The sequence below is a fragment of the Pogonomyrmex barbatus genome, unplaced genomic scaffold (assembly GCF_055798465.1).
Source record: "Pogonomyrmex barbatus isolate J1 unplaced genomic scaffold, ASM5579846v1 scaffold11, whole genome shotgun sequence".
Lineage (NCBI taxonomy): Eukaryota > Metazoa > Arthropoda > Insecta > Hymenoptera > Formicidae > Pogonomyrmex > Pogonomyrmex barbatus.
The window spans coordinates 4,805,383-4,818,089 of NW_028297107.1; positions in this window are offsets into that span (position 1 = coordinate 4,805,383).

Here is a 12,707-nt window from a genome sequence, read left to right on the forward strand (position 1 = left end):
TCTAATGATCTCGGATGTCGAAGGCTTGAGCGTTATAGTCGTTAATCCTCTCTAACTCAAGATAACTTGTTTCAAGATTACAAACGATATATGTTTCAAATATTTGTCATAATCTGATAATCACAAGTATTGTAAAATATTCTTGAAAATTCGATGTATCATGTTAATATAATATATGAAAAGTATTATGAATTAAATATTAATTAAAAAGAGGAAATATTAGATATTAAAACTGGATATCGATTTCGAAGATTTGGGTCTTGGTGAGAGAAATCTCGAGACGACTCTTCGATTAGAATAATCTCAGATTTTTTGGTGTTAAAAAATCTTTGTGAATTTTATATCATTTTTGGTATTTGATCATGATTGATCCCAACAGGATTAGGATTTCCTAATTACCGGACATAAATAATTAGTTATAATTTAGTTTGCAACACGAATAACGCGTTGGATCGTGCTATTGTAATATTATGTGCGCGCAAAATTATAATAGACGTAATTAGTGTAATAGAAATTCCATTAAGCTATTCATTGATGTATGATCAATTCGTTTGTTGGGAAATATCTTTTTTGTTGTGAAACAACTTTGCTTAAAAAAATGAAAATTATTGTTTAAACTCTGTACAATATTTATCTAAAATATCTCTGAAGAGTTTAGTGTATTTAACAATTCCAATTTAAGAAATCACGCGAGACTAATAATGTCCAATAATCATTCAATGTATAAATCATTCAAATAATAAATGTAGTTTCTTCGGCAGTATAGATTTGAAGATATTATTTACAAAAGAAATTCTAACTAAACTATTCGCGTGGTTGTTGCTTTCTTCGTCGGTAACTCGCGAAAGCGGTTACAGTAGTTTGATTGTTCAACATCGACAAACGTCGACGAAGAAACTGTCGTGGCTCCTCAAATGACCGATGCAATCGACCTTGCAAATGGCGACGATGGCCATCCAATCTAGACCGACACTCTTGTGAGAACAAAGGATGAATACGAGGTCGGAAGGACGTCGTTCGTACAATTTCCCGACGGCACTCTAACTGGCTCTCGATTGTTTCGAGTGAGTTCTAGCTACTTTCTTCGAGTACTCGTTCGATTGAAAATATACCGATACTCAATCCTCTCTCAATACGTCCGTTCCCGTCGACCAGTTTATAAATTTCGATTGTGGTAATGGAAACTCATGATAAATGCCGTTATCGATTCGGCTCCTTTGATCGCAGATTGAAATCGGACTATTAAGCGATCTTAAAACAAGAATGTTTCTTGTTACATTCACAGATGAATCAATACCGTTAATTGCTTGTGTTAATGAAATAATTAAATAATTATCATTACAAAGCTAATAATAATTAATATGATACAATCCTGATTCTGGAATTAATTATATAATAATCTATTGATAATTAATTGACATAAATAATTGATATTTTCCGAAATTCGAAAAACACAAGCGAGCGCACCGTTTTTCTTTCAAGGTCCGCGTTTCTTGTGCATAACGCTTTCACATTTCTTCAACGTAACTTCATTTATCTAGAATATTAGAACGAGGTATCTAGTATCATATCTTTGCTATTGTTTAACAAGCAGACCGTGTAGAGCGCGTTTCAGCGTTCACAGTAAGGTAGAGTACGATCCTAATTAAGAGGAATGCCGGCATTACGTTCTGTTCTTACTCGCGGTCGCGGTTGTTCGCCTGAAGAACGACCGGCATTATCTTTAATGAGAAATTGCGTTCAAGCCGGACGTATCACGAAGAATCTCTGGCGAGTGTAACAATTCCAGTAGTAACAATTCTCTTGACATTACGTGCCGCGTGACACAGAGTCAAGTAAATTGTTGTTTTTCAGTAATAGCGCGGTAATTCGATATTATCAATTATGTTCTTTAACGTTCATTTCGGAGATATTTTATGTCTCTAATTATAATTGTATCACAATATTGAACAAAGTATATCTCTTGAAATCCGGAAATATATTTCAAGAATAGAGAAAGCTTAAATGTTAGCTTTATAATTGTCTCATTTCTATTCGGAATGACAAGTTAATTTCAGAAATATCTTTCTAAATTATTAATTATTTATTATTTTAAATATATAATGCATGAATACGTTTCGAAAAGAGCATTTCTTACATCAAAATAATAAATTTATTAAGTAATCAAAGCATATGGGAAAGTAAAAGAATTTATTGTTGTCATAAATAAGAATTTCATTTCACTGAAAAAAAATACGCAATTGAACCAACGTTTTAGAGAATATAGTATCTGTTTGTTTTTCCGATTATCAAGATAACTTCCTAACAAAGAAGCCTTCATAAAACAAAGCATATTGGATCCAAGGGATTTATTGCTGTGAAAAGCAAAGAGTTTCAATGATAAAAAAAAAAACTCACGCAATTGAACTAAGCACGTTTTAGAGAATATCTATTCCTCCACCGATTATCAAGGTATTTTCTAACAAAAAAAGTCTTCGTATAAAACAGAGCATACGCAACCAAAGGAATTGGTTGTTGTCAAACACAACAGCTTTTCAATAATAAAAAGATACGCAATCGAACTGAACGTTTCGGAGGATACAGTATCCGTTTCTTCTCCGATTATCAAAGTACTTCCTAATGAGAAAAAAGCCTCTGTAAAACAGATGTAGAAGGGTATCCTTGGCGGACGACGCATGCCAGATGCCATGTCGTCCTGATTTAATAGCCGCCGATGAACGGGTGCTAATAGCCGGCCTTCTTTTTCATCCGAGTGAACACGGTCGCGTCTGGTGGGGTTAGCGGCGGAAGAGAATCAATTACGAGCTTTTAGTCTCGTTAGCGAGGTGACACGCCGGCGCGTCGTTATTCCCTTTAAAGATAGAAAGGTTATTAATAAACGTCACGCGCAGATAGAGCCGTCGTCGTAACGAATGGCGCGAGCGGCATAAATTTCCCGCCTTGAAAATATCGTCCGGGTCGCCGGTCGTTGTCGTTCTCGTCGTCATCATCGTTGTCATCATCCTCGTCTTTATCCGACACGATGCTGAGAATAAATTCGTTCGCACGATTATTTCATTACACGCCAGGGGGATTTTTTTAACGCGAGATTTTTTTAAGTCTCCGTGTATTATTTGCGTTAGTTGTAACACAATCTGTGCAAAATCAAAAAATATATTCATTTTAGCGTCAGATCATCTGACATCTAATATGATAATGTTATATTCCTTTTTTTCGTACTTTTTTTTAGTAAAGCAGAGATAAATTTCTAAACTTTTTCATATACATATAAGAAGATAGAAGAGTCACAAAATAATTTTTAATCGTAGAAGAATCATTTCAAAATTATCTCGAAATCATCTTTATTCATTTTGCTAGTGTTATGAAAGCATTCTTTCTAAAAAAAGACATCCAAATCGATACTCGATACTCATTTGTCGAAGTACTGTTGCCGATTTTCTGCGACGTTGATTAGTTCTCTCATTGCGCTTATTTCATGAGCAGCTGTTATCGCGAAGATCGCGAAGTTTTGACAGTTGTAACAAAGTGTTAATGATGTAAGTAACAGTATTATATAATTTTTCCTTCTTTTATTTAAAAAGATAAATAGCGCACGTCTGTAGTAATTATAAAATTTTAAGATTGATGAAAAGCCACATTTCGTGACAAAACATGCAAAAACTGGCAAGTATTTTTCCGTTGTAACCGCAAATTCGATAAATCGATAATTAACCGGATTATCGCGAGTATACGAAAATATCGGAGGATTAATAACGTTTCGCGGACGCGAGGAATGACCGGCGGGAAGGCAACTCGAAGGGAAAAGGAAGGATCGCGTTCGTATAGCGGGGCGGACCGGGGAGGGAAGCGGCGAAGAAACGGCGGAAGGGAAGATGTGATCCCGCGTCTTCTGGAAGATGATGCACGAGCACGCGGGGATGACAGCCGCATCCGGTGCTAGCCGGGACGGACGCGCGCGCACACGCAGAGAAATGCATTTCCCGAGGTTTATTTAACTGTGCCACGTTATATGCCAGATGATAGACCGCCACCTTGTGTTTCTCGACTAATGCGCCGTATCCCCGCGCTCCTTATATCCCCGCGATGCGCGCGGTTTTTTTTATCACTTTATCACGGCGGCCGTCCGTCCCTCGGGACCGCGTCGTCCGGTTCTAAATAAGCGAGCTAAACGCTCCGCGGGAAAAGTACGAGCGCCACTCAATCACGTCGCGTCGACGAGGAAAATACGATACAATATATTTTATCGCTGTCGCTCGAGTAATTATTCATTCGTTTGATGTGCCAGAAGAAAATATACGACGACGCGGTTTTTCGAGTTGTCATATTTATTTGTTAGAGTTACTTGAAACTTGGTTCGAGTCAAGCTTTTAACTTGCTAGTCTTACGCGACTCAGACATGAAATTTTTGACAGAGTATCATTTTTTATATATATATAAGATGAGATACGTATTGAATCTATTTGTACTGTGTATATTTCTAGAGAAAGCACAAATTAAAAAATTAAAAGTGATAGAAAAAACCGGAATAATGTCGATTTCGATAAGGAAGTTTCGAGGTTTTCGGACACAAAAGGGACATAAAATGAGACAGTTATAGCAGGTGTATAAAATTTAATTGTGTAATAAAAATTCGCGCGCGCGTCACGTAAAAGAGTTGTGCTCGAGGAGAAAAACGTTGGTAATTAAATTCGGGACATAATAAAGCCGGATAGGTAACAGACAGTCTGATGAGAGCATTGTTGAAGAGAGATCGGATCTTTACGACTACCGTCGAACAAGAAGGCCGAGTAAAAATGAATGGGGACGCAAATTAATTCAAAATTCTCACGAGAGCCAGCGAGTACACCTGCGGGGTAAAAATTTAAATTAAAGTATTTTACGCGTGAAAATATGGCAGGCATGAAGTAAGACGTGAGAGTAATGCGGAAGTTTGTCCGACTATTGTTAATAATAACTTTCGACGAATAACGCGATGAAAGTATCCGCGCTGCAGCAAGCGGATTTTACCGCCGGTGCTTCTGATAATTCGTTCGCGGTCGTTTTACCTCGTGCATGCATCTCGTGTCTCGCGGCACGTTTCGCATTGCAGTTTCCTCGATAAAATTTGTCACGTACCGGTTTATTACGATTCAATCTTAGTGACGGAGAAAGAGGACGCGTATTGAAACGCGGAAAGAGGACATATATCGGCAAATGGATCAGAAAATACATGTTCGCAATCTACGTGATGGAATAAATATCACTGTTATTTACGCGATGTGATAAATATCGGAGAAACGTCATCTTACGTAAATTCCAATCGCGTATTATTTTGTTTTTCGCTAAAAACGTTTCTTTATTACCTTATAGAATTATTAATTACATTAAATTTCAATCAAAAACGTATTGAAATTTCGTTGCAATTTGGAAAATAATAATAACCGGCGTATTATATGAACGGTAATGATGTCAATCATCGATAATTTCTCTATAATTTGAAAATGCATTTTATTCCGAACTCCGCTATAAATTTATAAATAGCGAAGAATGAGGAAGATATTTAATATCTTTTAATGCTGCTAACTACGTGCAATCAAATTAATTTTATTCGATACGAATATACCAATGTAACATTAATATCGAACATTCCGTAAAAAATTTTCATCATAAGCAACCTGATTTACGATGCAGTAGCATCGATTTTCCCGTGCGATCGCGTAAATCTGAATACTATTTTTATTTTTAGAAAATGGAGCTATTACATTTTTCAACGTAATTATTCTGCATTTAGCAATGACCGAAGTAATTCATTAGACAGACGAGTTATACAGGACAGGATAAAAATCTTCGTTGCGGGATTCGAATTTTCGATGGCCGATCGTAAAAGCACATTGACGCGATAATTTCGAAAATGCAAAATGCATTTTTTATACGTTCTCCCGTTTTATCCGATGATGAATGTAATGCACCGTAATGTGTAATTACTAATGCAAAAATGTCTGTTAATTAACGTTGCGCGAAAATCCAGCCGCTTTTCGCTTTGGCCGTTCGCTACGCGATTTCGAAATTTCTGCGTTGCAGCTGCAACGAAGATAAATGTGATGCGTCGTAATAATTCACATGCGAAGGATTTATCTGTAAGATGATTCGATGGTCGATAACTCTGGTCGGGAGATAGTTGGTGTTGATAAAGTGTGTTGTGTGGTGTGTGAGATACAATGCTCGCTGCACACCATGACATATGTAAATCGGTTCATTGTTTATTGTAATAACAATGTTGCGCGTGTATCATCGTGATTTGCCTGTACAGATTGCTTCAAAATACATAAGGCTTTTAAATCTAGCTTTTAAATCTTTATATCAACAACTTAAGTAATTTATGGTATTATATCCATAGATTTTCGTATAGCAATTTTAGATTTTAATAGAAATTTTTTACTTTATGGATATGCGGATATTCAGAAATTTAAGAATTTGTGTATACAACTATATATGGATATATGGCAGCAATTTGTACGGGCTTAGTAATTTATGATTTGTCGAATCAATAAACACTCATGCATAAACACTCTTATTTTATGAATTTATACCATTATAGCTTAAACAGGTTTTTTTTTTACTAGCAAGTTTATTGATGAAGTAAATTTAAAATTAGATATCTAATGCAGCTGTTTAATTTATTTTATACGCTTACCGTGATAAATATGATTAATTTTTATGTCAACGGTGTGAATTAATTTAATTGTCTCTAACAGCGCGAAAACCTCGCTTAATTAAAACGCAGCCTGACATAGCTCGTGCATTATTTTTGCGTACTATAGTACCGGGCGCATGCTCATCTCATGTTAATTTTATGTTCTGAGCAGGACAATGGGGTGGAAATCGTAAGTCACTTTCGTGTTGCCTGGTTTGGATGAAATAGTGTTTTCGTCGCCGTTCATCCGCATGAGTGCAATCCGTATTTGCGTACACTCTCTTTTCCTGTTGTGTCTCATTTTCTGAGAATAGTCAAATATAATGGTCATATGTAATAATATGAATTTTTGAAATTTACTTTAATAATTTACTTTGATAATTTAAAAATATAAATTTTTTTTAGAAATTTACTTTAATAATTTACTTTGATAATTTAAATTTACTTTGATAATTTACTTTAATAAATGTGGCAAGAGATACATTTGGCAAAATTAATTGTAGAATCATCTATTTATCTTTTTAATTATATTAAATAATTAGCTAAAACAAATTTTGATATTAAAATAATAAAATTTTATCTTTTATTTAATTAAATTCTGTATTATTACATACTATAGTATTGACTCGAGGCCTTGTTATTTTCCAGGATATTAGTTAAATTTACTTTAAACTTTTGAAGTTTATTTCAAACTTCGCGTTATTACATTCCGTTGTATATTGCAAAGTTTAAATATCATAAAATATGATTGTTCGACTGTTCAGTTGTTCCTTTTATCGCTTAAGATTTCTTATGCAACATGGTTATACTTATGCAACATGGTTATACTTATAAATTTTCTTATACTACATATTTGATGTGCTTGTATCTGCAGAGGCAACTTGCAACACGCTGTTGCGCCATATAATCGTGCCACACAATGTGCACATGCAATTTACTGTTGATGGAAGGTAATTTTGCCGACTGATAATCGCGGTGACATCCGGTCAGTGTGATCCGTATAATAAATACAAATGCCTAGTCAACTGAAGATTAATGGTAACTCGGCACGCCGCACGTACGGAATTCTATCTTGAGCTTTGTTGCTCTTAAGGAAAATGCACGTTCCATTCGTAAAGTGTGTTATCGCGCAATTTCGCTCTCTATTTGCGAGAAAGAAAAATCTTGGCGCCTTCATGATGTGTAAAAAAATATATTATAGAGCAAAATTTCTATATCAAGAGAATTTTTAAGGAAAAATATCTAATCCATTTCCAAGAAAGAAATTTTTTCTTTTTCAGTTTTAAATTATAACTTTCCTTTTCCTATCTGGTTCAATTTCTTTAATATTCATACTCAGAAAAGGGATTCAACTAACAGAAATCTATGTTCAAAAATATAGATGGTATTTTATCATTTCCCCCCATAATTGCGTATTTTAGGGCAACAAATCTGTGAAGATATATCCAACTTTTTTTTATAAATAACATATAAATACATAAAAACAGTAATAATAAAAATAATAAATATATAAAAATAATCTAATCTAAGTTTCACAGTTTTGTTATCCCAATGTAAAAAATTTGTCGTTCATTGTCACTCACCGACTTGATGCGCAACAGCGGAGTTGATCTGCAATGTAGCTACGATGATTCTGTAACAAAAACAGAACATGCAAATTATAGCAGCGTTCTAAATGGTATAAATATTTAAAAAAATAATTTTTACGTGTATCAAATACATGTTTTTTAATTAAATATTTATTAAAATAATAAAATAATTTTTAAAAATTTTAATAAAAATAAAGGTATATAAAATTTTAAATTATTTTTCTTTCCTGAATTATTTTAAATGATCAAAAAATAATCCAAAAGTGAACCGATTAATTTTACTTTAATGTTATTAATAAAAAATATTTACCGCAAGGTTGCTCCGCCGGTGCCTGATGCCTCTCCGAGGCCTCCTCCTCCTCTCAGGATGTTAGGTCGTCAAGTCTCCTCGTAACACAAGACACTCGCGAAAAACACTCGCGAATTATTATAATCGCGCGCAGACTAAGTTTAAGTAAAAATCTTTTAATCCGATCACTTATCGTACTCTCGAAATAAATGCGCGACGCGACGAACTGGCTACAGGTCGTTCACTCACTTAAATCGGCGGCGGAATATCGGTTAATGATCGACGATTAATAAATGAAACTTATTTGCCACATAGGAGCCATTGAACGACTCGTGGCAATGCTGTGTTAATACATTATTAATAACATTAATATTATCCAACATTAATATTAATGTTATTAATAACGGTGCAATGGGTACTGTTGGCTTCTTCGTCTTTGGGGTATGGAACCCCTCGGAATACTGAGCCCCTCTGCCACGTCAAGGCCGTACCCTTTGGAGGGGTTAATATTTATAAAAAAATCATAAATTTCAAAGAAATAAGTCGCGCTAAGTACGTATATACTTTGTTAGATAATAATTATTTCGATATGTTTACGAATTGTTAATCATACCGATTAATAAGTAGTTTTAGTATGCATGCATAAGATATAGCAATGTTTCGTATCATTCAGCATCGAAGAAATATGAAGAAATGCGGAGCAATGGATTTTGCTACTTGCCCGTATCAAAGCCAGTGAATGAATGATAGCACGTGGAGCGCTCGTAAACGCGTGACACGCTATTCGCGCACGTAAACACGTGACGTATCAATCGCGGCGCGTAAACATTACTCAAGGCTACACAACACACAGTCTGACTACGACGGAATTCAACAATATTACAAATCAATTTTAATTTCACAAAACGTTACAGTATCTTTCGATAACAGAACAAAAGATTAAATAATATAATTGTTACATTTTAAATACCTTCTAAATTTTCTTTATTATTATACATTTGCCGTTTTATTTAGAGCGCATTTGTTTGGGCGCTCGCGCGTTGTTCTTATTTTGCTTTAATGTGTATAAATAATAAAAATAAAATGATACTTATAGCACATTTAAAATAAACGTAGCCTTTCTTTTATACTAAAAGCAGTACTCGTCGAAGGAATTATCATTTACAAAAAGACGATGAATTATCATTACTTTAAAAATATTAAGCGCTGATCAATAAATATAAGTCAGTTCCGCTTAAAATATTCAATAAATATTCAATAAAACAACGTTGTCTTTTGATACGTATGTATAAATCTGACGAACTCTATAACTACGCGAGCTATCAAAGTTTATTGTAATATACATATATCGTAAGATATATTGACGTAAGATTGTATTCTGTGTTATCTAGTACTTATCACGACTTCATTTCGAAAGGAAAATGCGAAGATACACGGAGCGAACACGTAATACCACCTGCTCGCACGAGTATCAACGGTTGAATGATAACGCGGGCGCGTACACAATACCCGTCGATTATAAACAAAATATCAAGGCCGCGCTATTTCAAACATAAACGTTTCAATGTCTGTAACAAAATATTAAATATTATAAGATAATATCTTTAAGCTTTGCGCACAGTAAAGAAAATATTAGGAATAGGAATAAATGTTAATTTATGAAATAAATAATATCTTGAAAATAAAACTTTGGAATAACATTTAGTTAATATTAGTAATTGTGTGGGATTTTAGTGGCGAAGTTATGTATTATATAATACGTGATATAAATATTTTATATAAAAATATATAATATTAAAAAACAAATGGTGCGCGCGAAGCGCGCGCCTTATAATGTTGTATGGAATTGTTAAAATATAGTATAGTGATACAATTATGTTTCTATATATTTTTATAACTCCTGTAGACACATATTTTCTGCAAAATATCTGTTAAAAAATATTTATTCAATGATTGCATATGTAAATAAAACGTGCTTAACTCTTCGTACATCCAAGTAGTTTTAATATTATAATAATTTCTGGGAATTTAATAACTGCAAGAGAAAGAGAGATTAATTTTGTAAATTATACTAATTTTAATTAATTATATTAATTTTATAAATTACATTTGTAAAATATAAAATGTTTTTTACACCAGAACAAATCTGTCATCTCCGAGCATGAGAAGAGGGATAAATGTGTGGAAGTGTGAATCCCACGTTGTGAATTTGTGTCACTCACTCGTAATCGAGGATCGTTTCTAACACCATCGTTTACGATATTGGCTGATAATGGAGCTGCTCAACAAATAATCCGTCCCTTGTATATCATCTGAATACTCGCGTTCGCTTATAGTTCTAATTTACAATAATCTGCGGTCGACATTTTTTCATAGCTACGAATTTAGTGGCTTTCTATTAGCTGATTCAATTTTTCTTTTGCACGCAGTGTTTAATTTCGAATTTTTTAAATGTATGCTCTACATATATTCTAAATGCGTGTAAGACTAATATCGAATTTCATATTTGGTAGATAATTTGGAAATAGCAGTATTTTTATAAGCAACTTTTATGAGCAACTTTATATATTGCTTTTATATCCAGAATCTTTATTTTAACTTTTCTTGCGTATGAGAATGTATAAATTTATTTTATAATTAAACATTTAATAATTAAACGTTATTCTTCTTGTGCTAATTAAATGGCTAATGATATCATTAATTATCGACGCGCAGAAAGAGCATGGAAATGTCGGTTATTTATGTGAAGAGCGATAGAGAGCTTTGAAAATCATAATACTCCGGAAACTAGCAAATTTACAACATTAAGCGCGGGATTAATTATGCGTGTTTCTCGAGATTTTAATTACTTTTCAGTTCTAATCCGACATTGTTCTCGTTTACATAGAGCCGAAGACATACACACGCGATAATTACGGCGTAACTATTTATACACGCGGTCCGCAGTACGTTTCGCGTTTCGCAGTAATTTACGTTGCTAACGTGTGATTTGCGCCAGCAGAACGCAATTATAAAATATGAGACAGCGTCGGCCTGAAAAATGCAGGCGCGTATTCATTTTAACAAGATTGAGTGGCAACGCGCGTCGGAACAGCACGCGCGGACATTGTCTCTGCGACAAATGTACGGTCTAAAATTGTCCGCGTTTCAACCGATATCGATGTTTAATGCGACACCGCTTAATTAATTTGTGATCCCGGCGCGAGTCGCCGACCGGACGACCATCCGCTTAATTAAAACGCGCGAGTAATACGGCGCGTTTATTATTTTCGCGTCTCGCGGCCGGTAGCACGTTTCATTCCTTGTTAATTTTGCTTGTCCTCGGGACAGAACAACGGACTGCTGGGAACCGTAAGTCACTCTTGCGATCTTTTCTCTCGATCCCGACAAAGCGCGATATACGAACTCGCATGCTGCGATGCGGTCGACAGCGGCGGAGATGCGGTCTTTGATACATCTGCAACGCGTTTTCTCCCTGTAAAAATTAAGTGGCTGTCTAATTATGGAGTTATTTGCATGCAAGATTAAAGGATGCCCGCGAATTAAGCATCGAGACAAATTCTGCCCAACGAATTTTCGTAAACAGATATCATAATATCATTTATGTACCTAATTTCCAGTTTTATTTCGACGGAAATTGAATTTCGAAATTAGACGGTGCTTTTAATTATTTTCCTTGATTTTATTATATAATAAAATAGGAACGCTAAGAAATCGTATACGAATTCTTTTATATCGAAAAAAGTAAACTTTTGATGTATGTGGTTATATGCGGATTTTATTATTATTTTTTAAATGATTAGGTAAGATTTCGAATTACGAGTTTGCGCATAATTGAGACAACATGCGTATTCTTTGCGCTTTAATATCGTTAAATCCTTACGAGAGTGATGCGAATGGACCACTAAATGTAGGCTCGTTAAAAACACACGCGTGACAAATTTCTTCGCACGACTTAGTGGCATGTTGCCGTGAGGGTTGCAGGATGGGGCTGGTGTTTTATAACTGGCATTCGTTAGTAATTGAGCACTCTGCTGAGTAGGAAACGCGACGGTCGACATTGTTGTTCGCGGAAAGCATTCGTTTAAAGTGCGTTTTACTTAAAATAATGGTGTAAGTCCGGAAGATGCATTTGGAATTTTACGTCTTTTTGTAA